The sequence below is a fragment of the Haliotis asinina genome, chromosome 2 (assembly GCF_037392515.1).
Source record: "Haliotis asinina isolate JCU_RB_2024 chromosome 2, JCU_Hal_asi_v2, whole genome shotgun sequence".
Classification (NCBI taxonomy): domain Eukaryota; kingdom Metazoa; phylum Mollusca; class Gastropoda; order Lepetellida; family Haliotidae; genus Haliotis; species Haliotis asinina.
This window is the reverse complement of record NC_090281.1, coordinates 52,012,358-52,029,457: the sequence shown is the minus strand read 5'-3', so window position 1 is coordinate 52,029,457 and position 17,100 is coordinate 52,012,358. Positions and strand designations below refer to the sequence as shown.

General features: G+C 41.6%; 1 pseudogene; it reads left to right on the top strand.

Annotated features, from left to right (window-relative positions):
• The first annotated feature begins 307 nt into the window (after positions 1–307).
• Positions 308–2,133, top strand: LOC137272653 (arylsulfatase B pseudogene; annotated as a pseudogene).
• The last annotated feature ends 14,967 nt before the right edge of the window (positions 2,134–17,100 follow it).

Sequence of the window (17,100 nt, the reverse complement as noted above, 5' to 3'; positions counted from 1 at the left end):
ACCCACCGATAGAGAAAGTCTGAAGGTTTTAATGGCATCACATGTCCTTAACGCAGCGGTGTCAGTGATGAAGCCTGCACAGCTGTATACCTTAACTTTCCTTGATTTCCGTATGTTATGTTTATTTAAGAGACTCGATCAGGCCTTGACATCTCATATCAAGCATAGATAGATAAGTAGTTGTGATTGGGCTGTGAGCAGCACAACGGAACGTTTTTACATATACAGGGTATTATGTCCATGAAACATCATATGACAACAGTGATAACAACCGGACCTATAACAATGAACACTATCAGTGTCAATGAATCAGATCAGTAACAGATCAGATGCAAGCATGGAGCCTGCACGTCTTGTTGCGAGTATTGCTCTTATTTTCGTTTACCTAAATGGAGGCAGTGCAGCACGCCCACACATTGTGTTCATAGTTGCGGATGATCTGGGCTGGAACGATGTTGGTTTCCGTAACCCACAGGTGTTGACGCCACACCTGGACAAGCTGGCTAAAGCCGGAGTCATCCTGAACTCCACTTATGTCCAGCCCGTATGTTCACCATCCAGAAACTGTTTCATGACTGGGTACTTTCCTTACCATACTGGACTTCAGGATGGCGTCATCAGGCCAACATCTCCTGGCTTTGTTCCCATCAAGTTCACCTTCCTCCCTCAGAAGTTAAAGGAACTGGGATACAGCACTCATGCTGTTGGGAAGTGGCATTTAGGTTTCTGCAACATAAAATACACTCCGACCTACCGTGGTTTTGATACCTTTGTTGGGTATTACTCTGGCGCTGAGGACTATTACAGGCACATAAAATCATATGACAATTTTTCTGGCTATGATCTACGCTTTAACACTTCTGTATATACGGAAGCCAAGGGTAAATATTCAACTCATGTGTTTGCAGAACGAGCAGTTGATATCATCAAATCCCACGATAAGAACACGCCGCTTTATTTATATTTGCCGTTTCAAGCAGTACACGCACCTCTCGAAGTTCCCCCCGAGTATGAGAAACTGAACAACCATATCCACAACTTAACACGAAGGACATACTGTGGAATGATCAGTGCTCTCAATGAAGCTGTTGCTAACATCACGAACGCTTTAGAGGAAAGTGGACTTATTGACAACTTGCTGCTGGTGTTCACGACTGACAATGGCGGACCTTTTCACGGTGCTGCCAACAATCTTCCCCTACGTGGAACTAAAAATACTCTCTGGGAAGGGGGAACGAAAGGAACTGGATTCATCTACAGTAAAACCCTTCTGAAGAAGACAGGTTACCTCAACACTGGAATGATGCATGCTGTGGACTGGTACCCGACATTGGTGGAGCTGGCTGGTGGAGAGAACACAGATCCTAACATGGACGGAGTTAGTCAGTACGATATGCTGATCAATGGTGGACCGAGTAAGCGAAACGAGTTCGTCTACAACATCTACGACAAGTCCAACTCCTCAGCGATTCGATATGGTGACCTGAAATTGATACGAGGGTCACCTGGACCTCACAATGGATGGTTTCCTCTCCCAACGTCTGGTGAAAGTTCCAATACACAGGACATCGAGTATCAGTTCCCGCCATATATGTTGTTCAATATCACCTCAGACCCAACCGAACATTTTGACCTGTCTGCTAGGTACCCCGAGCTTGTAACGATGATGAAACAGCGCCTTGAAAACTGGGAGAAGACGCGAGTACCAGCTTATCAACCACCGAATGATCCTAAATCTAATCCAGATCTCTATGGAGGCAACTGGAGCCCAGGCTGGTGCTGATTTTTGTGGATATATACCGGACAAAATATCTGAGGGATATTGGTATTTTAATGATTGGTATTTCATCAGATTATCAATAAATAAAAAGATCATTATTGATAATTTAAAAATTTACATATATCCTAGTATATCTAGTATATATTGCTGGCCACCAGGAAAAGCTGACCGTCAGTGACTGAAACCTTTCGTTTCAAACCCATTGCTTACCCGTTCCTGTTCGACTGTTTCATGCGGCGTAAAACTAAACTCATTCACTCACTCGACTGTTTGATTGAAAAGCCTAAGTTTGAATGAAGACATGTTTGCCTCCTCGATTAATAAATTTTAAAAGCAAAGTAGTACAACCACATGAAAAATGGTGTCGTGTTATCTACTACGCTATCTGTATCTTTACCTGGATGTAACCTGCAACCTAAAACCTTCATGTGCACCTTGATATGTTGATAATGTAAGCATGCATATCTTTAGACCTTGACCTAGTTGTTTGTTGGACTGGTATTCTTCATGTTAAGCTCGTATATAAACTTCGGTTTTTCAAATAAGTGGTATTCCATTTTGGGAATATTTTGTGGGAACCAAGTTGTGTTGCTGTAAATGGATTTAGAGGATGATTTATCCACCTATAATATGTTTTGAATTTCGTGCGGAAACACGGATTTCGCTCAAGCGTGTTTCATGATGCATGTACGTGAAAGTGGTGGGGCAAAAGTATGGTTAAACAATACTACATGGAAAGTGATCATATGTAACCGATGTAACATATAGTATCACACTTTCTTAGTAAATGATGTTGATGAAAAGTACAGATGTTGTACTTTTGGTGGGTTGAGTCCTATCCGGGATTCGAACCCACACTCTTAGAGTCAGGCATTTAATCGCCCGCACACAAAGTCAGTCACCTAGCCCGCTCAGCCACCGCGACTTCCTCGGTGGAGCTGTTCTGATACATACCGGCGCATAAGTACCTTCTGATGTGATGGAAGTCAAAAGAAAACAGAGTATTGTGGCACGAAGTCGTAATGTTTCACAGTCAGTAATTTACAGACTGCAGTCACGATATCGAGAGACAAGTAACATTTATTGTAGACGTCAATATGGTCTACCAGGGGCGGCAGCTGTCGCACAAGACCGTTTTAGCAGAATGATTGTACTACGAAACCGTGGTCAAAGTGCCTTCACAATGGGAAAGGAGCTCCATCGGCACAGGAGTGAGATTGGTAGGTAGGTAGGCAGGTGTGTGGGTGTGTGGGTGGGAGGGAGGGAGGTGGGTAGGTAGGTAGGTAGGTAGGTAGGTAGGTAGGTAGGTAGGTAGGTAGGTAGGTAGGTTTGCAGTAATTTTGGCCATGATCTGAACGTAGAGTTTGTCTGCCTAAGACAATCGCAATAAGAAAACAAAAGTGCTACCATATTTCAGGAAACCCTCATTGCTAAACCAGATATAAAGTTTCAAATATTATAAATATAAATATTTGTTTGTAGTATAGTACACGTTTCAGCATTTCTTTCGTATCATATGGACAGAGGAAAGGAACGCCAGGATGTTACTTGGCCATCTCATCAGAACAGTGATTATTCAAATGAAAACGCAGTATGTAATGTACCTCCATGACCTACACCTGCTTCCGTCAACACGTGGAGTAACTATATACTGCCCCCTTCCCCCCACCCCCGCCCCTCCCTGTAATCCTGTAATCAAGCATTGTTCCCCCTACGCAATGACAAGTAAAACCGTCCATACCTGTACCTACATTTTTGATGCTGTGATTATCTTCAGAATGAGTGTATAATCACGTAGGCAGTGTAGAAATTTGTCACGTTCACGGGAGCAGGTAAATGCCATGTAATTGCATAGCGTTCCGGGGCCTGTATTGTTGAGCATGCTTACGTGTACATTTCATGTATGCTGCAGTCGTTCGGAACATGACTTGACACACTGCGTTGTATCTAGTTAAACAATTTCATTCAGTCACGGGACAACTGCATCAAGGGAAACCCGTGGAGATGAGTGGGATGGAATTATATCACATGACTGATCTAGTGAGTGAGTGAGTTAGTGAGTAAGGATGTGGGTGGTAGAGTGAGCGAGTGAGTGATGAACATAGGAAGATATATTGCTCTGTGGTCTAGGAACAGATTCTGATAAGCTCCTTATTTTTCCCAGGCAAGCCTAATGTCGAGTCGATTCCCCACATGAGTACAATATGTGAAGCCCATTTCTGGCGTCCTGTGCCTTCATATAGCTAGATAACTGCTAAAGGTGGCCCAATAAACATACTCACTCCCCGTGTCCAACAGTCTTTGGCAATGTTGCTTTGGGGGATTTTTAAGTTTTGGGTTGTTCCTGTTTTGTTGATGTTATTGGTAGCGCTGTAAATATCATATCATTATGCAGCATCAGGGGAAGTAATTTGTCCCGAATCACGGTCTAGATTCCCAGTACTATCATGTTTTGAAACGCATGTCAAAGGCGATAAACTGGAGGGCATCAAGCCAACAAAGGCCAAGTGCGTGGACCGTACTCCGCTAGTAACTAGGATGTTATGCAGATTATGAACCAACAACGTTAACATATCTTTACAAATCTTTACAGCTTTTCCCTGCAGTATATTCACCACAAACATTCAAGCGCTGCTGCAGTTTTTGCATTCGGAACTGCCTGTCAATGCTGGTTTGAGGGATGCAGAAACCAAATCTCGCTGGCTGACTAACAACGGAGGCCAAGATTTGATTTTACTATAAAACCTCATTCGCTTTCAACGCACCATTGTATTACATGCTGTTTGTCCCCACAGATGCCAACCCCGTGAAACGGTTTAGGCTGTGAAGCAGTATACGTGCACTTCCCTGACATTGACTTTTTATTAATTGCATTCGGTTCCCTACTTATTATCCTTCCAAATTAACAAATAACCAGGGGCGGTACAAACTTTCTTTAATATCCTCTTTCACATATGCCAGTGTTTGAAAAGCATGCCACAATTATTCCCTTCGGTCTAATTGGAGCTTTGTAGGTGCTCCGTCACCCGTCTTATGCGCGTTCAAGAATGTAGGATTGTCTGCCCTTGAGGGAAGGTCACGTCAGAAAGATACGTTTTCATCCTTCCGATGCACCTGTTAACTGTGTACCAGGCGCGTGTCTACTCCTTAATCACGCACTGTGCCTGATCAGCAGTTTAACATATCGGAATGTGACAATAAAGCCCGTCACAGGAAAAAAATCGAGCAAATAACTACCAGTATAGTTAAAATTCTTTTCAACTGCAATGTCGACAATGCACAGTGTTCTAACTGAACCGAACGTCGCTAATAAGAGGTAACATTTATTCAAAGCATGTTTCTTCTGACGATGACACTGGCCCGTCTCCATTGTCCGTTGCACAATACGCTGAGCATTCTTATCATGTACGTAAACTTTGTTGTGCTTTGTAACCGCACACTTCAACGCAGAAGTGCATACCTGTGTCTATGTGAGAAATAGCAGAATAGGTCAAGGTGGTTTCAACTCAAATGGACTTGACCAGTTCTCCATGAACTGTGGATCGACTTCCTAACAGCGATCTAGTTCACAGATACGAAACCACAAGTAGCCAAAACACTGCCTCCAAGACTTTCTAACATTCCCGCTCACTGTCCCGGGCACATGGGAATGTGTATACTGATTTACAAAGCTCTCTTCATCGGCATCACGTCACTGAGTAACACCTGGGATCCGGGTTGTTCGAGATTCGCTTAACGGCGAACGGTCTGGAATAATTAACACACGCTGCGATAATGATCTAATAATTTTTAAAGCGGCATAAAACTAAATGCAATAATTTTCCCCAAGATGAACAGACAATAAACACAAAATCGTGGCTCGAAAGGCCAAACGCTCCTAGACTGTGACACGTCCTTAAGCTATAGGCAACAAGAAAGGCCACTAGGGGTTGTGACCTGAGCCCTTATTCTCGAAACGTTCGTAGCCCTAAGAATTCTTAACTTTGACCGTAGCCAGTGTGTAAGAATGGGCTTAAGAAGTTCGTATGGCTGCGAACGTTTCGAGAATAGCTAGCCTGGTCCCCAGTTCCACACAATGATCTTGGGGGCGGTAGGGTAACCTAGCAGTTAAAGCGTTCGCTCGTCACGCCGAAGACCCGTGTTCGGTTCCCCATGTGGATACAAATTTCAGGAGTCCCCAGCCGTGATATTGAGGCGTAAAATGAAAGCCATTCACTCACTCAATCTATGGTCATCTTTGTGGAAGGATAAAGTGTGCTCTCAGATCTGTGTGAAAAATTAAAGGTTGCCTCGATTCGCTCCCTTGCTTAATCACATGATTCAGAAGACAAGGTACGAAGTGTTCCGAACGTACCACCTAAAGTGGCGACACTTCCTTCATCCGTCGTGTAGGTCTGGCTAACTCAGCTATTTTCATAGAAACTATTTTTTACGCAAAGGTGCTTTCTGTATTTGTTTAGACCAACGAGCAGATGCATATAATTGTTTGATCGGCATTTTAGATTTTGGAGAGTCAGTCTACCCCGAAACACCGCTCTGTCTTACCCAGTTTAAGTTGTCATAAGAACTATGTATCAAACTGTTTCTGTTAATTGCGCGAAAAAAGAAATAAAAAGTAAGAGTTCGCTTAAACGAAAGGCAACACCTGGAAATACAGATCCTGTCTACAGGAATACCTGTCGTAGTCTAAAGATACAATTTCAGGAGAAAATACAATCTATAGGCAAGCAAAAGTCTTACGGCACCTTAATGTATTTCGGGAACTGGTTTGCACTCAGTTCGAACAAATGTTTGTCTTTTAATTTGGAGCACGATGAACCAATGTTTAGCTGTAAGTCCGCCAAGAATACTTAGGAACGATTTGTTTAGGTGATCTGGAAAGTTGGTACTTTACGAAACTCTGGAAACCCTAGCTGTCTTCTGTTGTAAAACTGAATTTTGTATGTTTTTTCAACAGTAAGACCGTGTTTCAGTCTATTTGATTCGATGTTGGTCGATCCCGATCACATGTCTGGATTTATCAGCACCACACACATAGGTTCAGACCAAAGTGGAAAGCTAAAATTGGCGAACATTATCCCATTATAAAGACAGAGTAAATTAAATCAGGGAGACTTTGGAGGAGGGTGAGTCTATAAGTGTCTAAGCCCGGTTCACCCAAGAATGTTGACAGGTTTGTCGGCATCATCCCTTGCCGCCGGGGCGCACTAACAGTGAACTTCAAATGCTTGCATCACGAAGCCTTTCTGTCCAGCATTATGTATACAAAATATATAAATGTAACTGAAACACCGTTCAAAGTGATGTTCAGTCAAAGAAACCCCTCACTCACACAAATCCAGGTTAGCAAAACTGGTGTCCTGGTGACCTAGCCATTTGCAAACAGACTAACATTACCCCAACTGAAACTATGCGTGCACTCTACTACGGCCAGGTACATCACCCGATAACCCAGCCCTGATCACATGTTTGAACCGTTAATTGACTTCTTCACAGTAACAAAGTTCTCCTGTCCACACCAAGAGCTAACACCTTGCATACCTGTAAATTACCTGTTGATCTCGCCTTTGATCTGCTATCTTTGTTAGTATTGGTTGTAAACCCTGTCACACAAAAACGAATTTCAAGAAAGGCTTGCCGGCATTAATTACACGTGTGGTGGCGCTGACGTCACAAAAGGCGTCCTTGGAATACGGAATCTTTTGTGTTTATTTTGTGAATGAAGCATGTGAACTCATGAAACCCAGGTCATGCTGTGTTCACCATAAGCTGGGTTGTACTGGTTAGATATGTAAATGACCTCTCTAAGGTAAACGATATGTACAGGTATCAATTGCAATCAACTTAATTAATTAAGACGTGTGAGAAATACACCTGCGTGGCACCAGGAGAGCGTTTTCACCTGTAACACGAGGGAAAATTCCACCAGGAAAAAGACATGATTTCTTTTGTATTAGTGTGAGTGTGAGTGTGAGTATGAGTATGAGTATGAGTGTGAGTCTGTGTGTGAGTGAGTGTGTGAGTGTGTGTGTGAGTGTGTGAGTGTGTGTGAGTGTGTGTGAGTGTGTGTGTGTGTGTGTGTGTGCGTGCGTGCGTGCGTGTGTGTGTGTGTGTGTGTGTGTGTGTGTGTGTGTGTGTGTGTGTGTGTGTGTGTGTGTGTGTGTGTGTGTGTAACAACGTATATTGCATTAATCAAAGTAGGACAATCCTACCACAGGTAACCAAGAGGTTTGTGTCTCCATTCAAAGAAAAACCTGAGGCAGCAGTCTCAGCGAGTTGCTGCTTCTGTTGTTCACTGCTCAAAAACAATGCTGATTCTTTAAAGTAACAATTGCGTCTTTGCACCATATATTTTTAGAAGTAAACATTACGAAGTGGCATCGTGAGTAGCATTATTCCAGTAACGTTTCAATGTATAGGACAGAAAAAGGGGAATTCGAACCCGGAACTCCGCCATGATAAGCCAACCAAACAGCTACCCATCGTCCCAGTGACGTTTTGGATTGAGTATAAAATATAACCCATCAATACTGGGAGTTCCATCTGCAGACATTGTGTTGGGATATGTATCTATAAATGTACATATGAGTGCGAGGAGTTCTTGAATGAGTTTGTTGCGTCAAACAGTAAACAAACTAGTTCAGGAGCCGATACATGTACAGTTATACACGAGTTAATAGACTGCATACCAGTCTGTGAATGACACGCGGATGCATTCATAGCTTTTGATCATGTTTTATTTTTGTCGGGTTTAACAAACACCTGTAAAAGTATTTATGAAAAATAGTCGTTAAATTTCTATGTTTTAAACAACGCCGCGAGGCACTGATAACTAAAGTCTTTCAACAATTCTATGAAATACATGTATGAAGTCCTAAGGTTATGTTGAAGATATGTTGAAGATATACTTTGCTTTCAGTTTAAGCTGCTAAATCCATCAGATAAGATAAGTTTTATGCGAGTTTTAACAACAAACTCCACGCAGTGCTCTGACTGGATCAGATATACCACCGCGACGCACAAAAGAAAAACTTATTGAGATAGACAATATATACTCGTGTTTTGTCTCATATGCCCCTAACGACCTTCCAGTGCTGAGTGTGGACGCCACTAAACACCTAGTGTCACCATGTGCTGTGACTGTTTACCTATGTCGTTTCTACCTTACCTCAGTCTGAATTTGAATGTTTTGGGGCATTGGCATTTGAGTCGTGTATATTGGAACGGGGTTTTAGTTAAGACCTTGAACTGATAACATCTCTGAAATAGATTAATTTGTCCTCCAGACACGCCTTGTCATTTACCAGCTGCACAAACTAACCCCAAAATCTACAAACCTGCCCAAAAGAGTCTTTAATTACCTTGATTCCTCTTGAACGGGTTATCGTGAGAATTATAAAAAATCATTGGAACTAATTTCCGTAACAATCAGACCTCTCAAGATCACAAACCCAGTGTGACAGGGTTTGCGAACGTGAAGAATTCCAAAACTAATATTACTTGTGACAGACACAAAGAGCGTAGGTAACCTAGAAGGACATTTCAACTTTATGACAATGAGGCATTGTCTCAGGGCTGTTGCCATTACAAATATGTCGCTCTTGGCGAGCTACTTCTCTCGCTGCGAGTGCCAGAATCTACTTTGAAGTCCCTACGGGGCGGAGAAGAGGAAATACCGGTGATTTGGCAGGGAAGGAAACGGAGCGGTCATTTCTCTATCAGCCTTGGACGGCTGGTCAGTGGGTTTCACGGCGAGGAAAATATTAAGTTTCCGGAACGGCTTTATCGAGATATTCCTCTTTGATATAGTAGGACAGTTCATATGGCTTTCTTGTGAATACAGGGATAGCCGTTAAGGAAAGGCTTACTTTGGCTAAAGGATTGTTCTCTATTTGTTTACTGCTCAAAGATAAGTCTGCTATAACCTAGATGCCCGCTTCTTCATGTTTGTTTGCCATTTTCTTTTTTGTACCTTTTTTTCAAATAAACAGAGCTTATCTCTGATGCTTGATACTTTTTCTCTAAAGGTTCAACTGTGATTAATTAGTTGGCAAAATCGTTATATTGGGAAACACTTTCATCACAGAGAGCCCTGAATGAAAAAGAAATTTAAAAAACACAAGATCAGTAAACGAATGTTCTTCGGGGGTATATTTAGGAACTTTAACTGCCTTGAAACCCCAAAGTTCAAAATAAACTGAAAATACATTGTTCGGTATCATGTACGCCAAATTCCCCATCGCCAGGTCAACACAATGTTCATTTATTGAATGAATGATCCCCCAGTGTTTATCTGTGCCAAGGTATTCTACACATCATCAATTTGACGGGCACCTGTCATCCACATTCTTCCTTCGTTAACCTTGACATTCCCACCTCACCAGACCTTCGTTCAACGCGATGTCCAGCCAGGGCTAGCACTGCTGACCATTGTGAACCGGCCTTGGGTTACTACCGGTCATGCTGACGTTGATTGGTAACTCTATACTCAAGTTTCAGGTGAAAAATATGCCTAAATGTTTAATCTACCGGTTTAGTCACAGCAGAGTTTAAAAAGCATTTCATGTAAACCCCCAAGGAAGTGAAGAGTCAGCGAGGGTATCTTGCTTAAAACGTGTCTTAAAATGACATGTTCAGGCTTAAGTGTGAATGAAGTTATTATATTATTTGAGAGTTATTTATGGCCGTTATAAAATTGTATTCATGACGAAACTTATTACACCTGAGTCTGGATGTTATTTCATAATTATCAATGAAGGTTTAATTATGTTTAATTTGAAATGAAAATAGTATTAACATAAACTGGCATGAGTATTGGGTATATTGTTATGATAAACATAAAATGATATCAAAATCATATTGAAACTTGTAACATACGGTTACTCCGGAAAACTCCACTTCCGATCGGCTGTTTACTTTTCGGTCTTACGACATACAGAAGGACACTCCATGTTATACACGTGACTGGTACATCCGGTGGCACACAAGACATTAGTCATAAGCTCTTGAGTTGGACGATACCTACAAGTAGGTTCCGGTTGATGGAAATAACTCTCGCTTAAGTCGGTTATATAGAAACATGCTGATGTTGAAGCCTACCATACAGGAATGTGTGTGTGCGTGCGTGCGTGCGTGCGTGCGTGCGTGCGTGTGCGCGCGAGTGCGATTGTGTGTATATATCAAATGGCGTGATTTGATGATCTGAAATTAATCACTTAATATCTCCTAAAAGCTATGGTTACAATGCGGTTGCACTGCATGGATACCAGTTGGTCTTACTGAAAACATAACGGTAAGGGAAAGACATACAATTACATTATGAACTGTTGTTGGTAATTAACTAACTGTTGTTGAGCAGGATAATTAATATATGAAGAAACTGTTTGGACAGAATGAGCACTATTTTATGAAACTTTAGTAAAGACGAAGATGGGCGGGATGAAAAACGTCTACTAGTATAATTCATGGAGTCACTTAAAAAGTAATATGACTTACTGTTATCATACTTGACATATAGGTTCAGACGATTTACTTTTTTGATGAAACCCTAGCCGCAGACATGGTGCCGGTAAACTGAGAATCATATTGAATCTGGAATCGAACCCGTGAGTAGCCCAGTAGGTTACCCTATTACGGTTCTAGACACTCATATCTCTGTATTGCCGCTCCACTCAACTAGAGGCGCTGACATTACATAGTCCCATGGTCACAGTGTTTAAGGATTGAAAAGGTACAGTCTTAATACACCCATGATGTTATGATGTGTGTGAGACAGTGAATAAACGCTTTATCAGTATTCGATTCCAATCACATCTTGTTCACAAAATTGTTGCTTTCCACACACAGTAATGTTACTCTTTGTTCAGTATTTTCTTATTAATTTATGAGTGAGTAAGTTGGTATGGATTTAACAAGATCACGGCGGGGGACATCAGAAATGGACCTCACACATTGTATCCATGATTGGAATCGAACCCGGGCTTTCGGCATGACGAGCGCTTTTACCACTAGACTACTAATAGAACCCTATTAATTTATGACAGTTTCGTAACACCTAATTTCATGTGCATCGAAATGTCATTCCAGTATTGATAAGATAGACACAAACACATTCTGTTTAATAAACCATGTACAAGAGGACAAAATCAACAGATATTTCAACTATTACCGCAAATATATTAATTAGTTTTATCACCACAATAGAATGATTCATTCACGGATGTAACGTGAATGTTTTACCGGTTACCCAGTGAGACGACACTCATGAGAGGAAAAGTCCCTGGTGAGAACATATAGAGGTATCGTGAAGTCATTGAGAGTATCAGATCTTATCAATATTCCCAACGTGTCCGCGTATTAATAACACGATCAGGTAAAGGTAATAGACACTGCCTGATGTCCTGGCACTGCGGTGGTGGATTAACTACACGATTAATGGCATTCAGAGACCGCAGAGTAATAAACATTAAGCAGATAATAGTGAATCACAAACATAGCTTGGCTTTGTACACTTCCCACTTATTTCTTTATCCAGGGATAAACACAGTTAATATAATAAAAGAGTTTAGCATGAAATGTCAGCGAACCATGGAACTGGTACCTCATAACATCAATTGATACCGAGACAGCAATCAGATTCTTCGCCCTGTCGGACACCTAACTGATAACATGCATGGCGTATACCCCAAAACAGCGCCAGCGTTTAATTGCAGGGGATCGATCACATGTCGCTGTTGCAAAACTAAACATTTACATCATGGTCAAGGCCAGATAGTCTGTGGTGTATATGTGGATGTCATATTGCGGCTTGTGACTCGTTCGGGACTTCCAGATCACGTCATCAGTAGCACGTGCAGCAGAGATTAGCCTTTTCCGTACATGTTGATAATATTTAACGTAATTGCCTTCTGGGGTGAAAGAACTAAGTGTTGTGAAGTGTATCAAGACGTTGATCATATGGTGACTTAAGTGCATATTGGTCCCCTTTTCCGGTGATGTGATATATCATAAGCTTATTGCCACTTCAAAACAGGAAAAACAGTATTGAAAGAATGATATACCCAGCGACTATTATATTTCGTTGTTTCGCGAAAAAGGAAGAATCAGTGATACATCACGGAAGGATTATTCAATGTTGTGTATGTTATATATATTATTATAAATACCCGAGATGTTCACGCCACTTTGGCGAACCATGGAAGTGACGTCACCAACGTTTTTTTATATTACATACGATTTCTTTCGCCTGAGAGAGTGCAATTTGAGCGCTGTGTTATTTAGAGGGGACGAGGCCATAGAAGCACCTGAATCCAGAGATTTATCATAAGAGAACAAATACAAGATACACTGGAGAAATGCATGAAATAAGACGATGGAGAAAACCATGAAACAAGAAGAAACAGTCATAAGTGTCTCATAACTTCCTTTGAGTTAAATTCCAATTAGTGTGAGAGTTCAATAGATGGATTCAATTTAGATATTTCAAAGTTGACTAGTAACTATTAAACTGTTTCCAGACATGCCTATACTCTCTCCCACACGTAAGAGACAGGGCAAACCCTTCATGATGCCATGGCGGTATCCAATGACGATACTGCAGCCATCTTATTATAAACGCCATTTAAATTCAGACAGCCTAGTGGCCACACGCCGAGACATGTCCGTCGACCTAATTTACGACATCATCAACTCTGCACGATACTGCACAGACGGCCCCACAATTTGACCTAAACGTACGTTTAACATTTTGTGTGGAATTATTGTGATAAGTTGACAGGAAAGGCGCACGACCCCGTGGCCCTAGCCTATTTTCATGAGGATATGTGTGATTGCCAGTGATTAACCAGCCAGTGGGGGAGGGGAGGGGGTTCAATAGTGGAAGAGCTTCGGGGTACATGAATCATATTATGGTGACTGAGTGTTTAAAAATTATGTGTCAACTAGGAGAGATCGATTGTAGATTAAACATAAAACATTCATCTTTATACACACACGCACGTTATTTACGATGACTGCTTGACTGTGTAAAAAGGTACTAGATTTTCGAATCACTCCCAGCACTAAGATAGTCTTGAATGTTAATGTATTAACATAAATTAGGCTCGTATTTAGTAGCTGTTGTTTGCAACCCATTGTGATTATGCTAGCTTGTTTTGTTTTCCATCAGCTTGCTTTGGGTTGCGAGTATTATAGAGAACACAAACATATACAACGGACATTCAATAGTCAGTCTAAGTAAACTTATCCTCAGTACTTTTCGTTACACTCCACCACTGAGTCTAACAAAACCTTATGGAAGGTCGCCTCAGGTAACCTTTGAGACTGACCAATCAGAACACAGTTTACCAAATCGCGAAAGTGCACATACCCGAACGATTCCGAATGCTATGTAGCGTACGATCGCTTCTGGGTGATGCACACGGCGTACGTACAACCATGAGAACGGAGAGTAAACAGTCGCTGAAAATAATGTTTTTGACAAGGATGTTATCTGGCGGAAGTATTAGCTAATGGTAACCATGTCATCAGAAACCTCAAAGCGTCTATACTGCAGGTCAAATAACTGTGTTATATGCTGATTTTTGTTTGTGGAGAGATCTGTGTCAGTGACCTGAATACTAGTATTTTGAAAGTCCCTCCGATCCGTAAATACTAGCCGTTGCCTGATTGGTTAAATCTGTTTAACCGTCTCGCATTTGATTGGACTGTGATTGGTTGCTCAAAGGTTACCTGACGCGACCTTCTGCTAGGTTTTGTTAGACTCAGTGGTGGATAAGTTTACTTAGACTGATTCAATAGTAAGGTGATAGTGCTATTTGAAATATATGGAATTCGGAGGCACAAGGTGAATAGGGACTATATGTAGCAGCCTGTGTTTATCAGCATTATTAGAGTAACAACAGTACTGTCATTCTTCCAAACGCCGACATATCCATTGAATGTGAATGATGCATGCCACAAACGCGCTTGTTAATAAAGCCTAGTATAGATTGTACTTTTGATGCATGTAGAGTATCCCTCAGAATATCCTTCTTTTGTTTTCAATGAATATTGTTTAAGGCTCTGCAACTGTATATGGTAGCGACAGAATCCTTATCAGTGCTTCCGTTGCCTCGAACTATGAACAATTCGAGGTGTTTTAATGTACATACAATGACAATGTACAGTGGAAGAGTTATTTCTGAATCGGTGGTTAAGCACAAACACAAGTAAGCGCAAGAAAATTCAGAATAAGTCTTGCGCAATTCCGCTGTTCATCTCGTGACTTGCTAATAGAATCTGGTACTATAGATATTTAGGATTAATAAAAGAACAGAGGATGTGTAGAATGTGTAATGTGAATGTAATTGAAGACGAGCTCCACTTTCTGTGTATATGTCCAGCCTACCATATGTTGAGATATAAAGAAAAGAGCTACTGCTATGTACATCCTGACATCTACAAATTCATATCCCTTTTAACCAATTCTAGTAAATTACAGGTAGCAGATTTATTTATGTATATCGGTTACGCTACTACATATAGACAAAATACATTCTAAACAATTCTACGAACTGATCAATTGTTCAATGTATTTGTACTACAGCCTCCTATATTCGGAAATATACATCGATTGAAGTAAGTCCATTCGTTGGACGCTTGGTGGGTACAGGTTTTATACAAAGTATGACACGTAAATCATTCATCCGGACACGGTTTATAGACAATTGGATAAATGTATCTTCAGTTCAAATGGCTTGTTAAAATAATGCATAATCGTGCAAGTATTGAGAAATAAATGCTGAGTTTCCGAAGATGAACGTTGCGTTCATGATTGTTCAACATGGACTCCCTGCCCTTGTTTAATCCCTCTAACGTCAGGCATGGTAACATTAAGTATAACCTCTTAACGTGTTTCGGTATAACGCAACCAGTCGAATCGAACCTCCGCAGATACAGAATCGTGTCACTTTTAAGATATCATTTACAACAGCCGGTATTGCAAATCAATGTCGTTCTATTTGCAATGTGGGGCGGTGGGGTAGACTTGTGGTTATGGCGTTCCCTCGTCACGCATAAGATTCGGTTCAATTCCACACATGGGTACAATGTATGGAGCTCATTTCTGGTGTTGTGATATTGCTGGACTATTGCTAAAGGTGGCGTGAAACCAAACTCACTCACTCACTACTTTTAATGTGGATTCCACCAGTACAGTTCGGCGATAAAAAGGAACTACCGAATTACCTGCCAGTCACGATGGGTCAGAAGACCGTAGTTTGCTCCAGAAACACAATAATTTGCATGTAGCAAACCTGTAGCAGCCGACGAGAACTCCCGATTACGTTTTTTCCTCATTAATCATCGAGTAAGGACAGTGTTAGGAGCTGCTGCGGGGCGGCCGGAGGCAGATAGTTTTGCTATTTCATCACAAGTCCACGCTATTTGTAGCGTGTAATTAAGGCTAACGCTTGTCATGTCGGATTGTGTTGATCGTTGGCTTCATCATCACTGCTATCCTACACACGGTAGATGGATCGCAGGGGTTCACCTTGCTTCAAAGGTCTCATTCAAGGTCAACTCGCGGCGGTGCCATGACACTTTTTCTGACAGAGCTAACATTTCCAGCGTCACATTTGAGAGAAAGTATGAGGAGATGAAATACAAAGAACGACATGAGCGCCAAATAAATAGATTACAATAGGATAAATGGCTGTCATTCGTAACTTCAAAGTATACTGGCAGAGTCAAGGTTGCTCGCTCAATCCAGCAGGTGGCTAGGGCACTATAATCCTGACATTGCATAAAGCATATTTCATGTGCTCGTTATTTACATGTTATGCAAGCAACGTTTGAGTCGTCGTTATGTCATGAAGTTTAGTTCACACTGACAGATCAACTGCATTTGTCTGCGATAGGAATATACTGATCGAAGAAACTGGGATCAACATGAACACAAGACTAAACATTAATTTTGTCAACCGTTTATGTTATCTTAGGGCGGACCCGTGAAGGTCCGGGGTAGAACTGATCTGCAGCAACTCATGCTTGTCATAAAAGGCGACTAACGGGATCGGGTGTTCAGATTCCCTGACTGTGCTGACACCTGTCATCGTATCCCAGTTCCGTAGGTCGATGTTCATGCTGTTGCTCATTGGATTGTCTGGTCCAGCCTCGATTATTTACAGACCGCCGCCATATAGCTGGAATGTTGCTGAGTGCGGCGTAAAACTAAACTCACTCACTCCTCAGGGGTATCACCCGAACCATGTTGATCACAGCTGTTGTGGTACTGAGACGTCCAAACCGAATTCCGACCGGATGGATGGTTGGAAAAAATG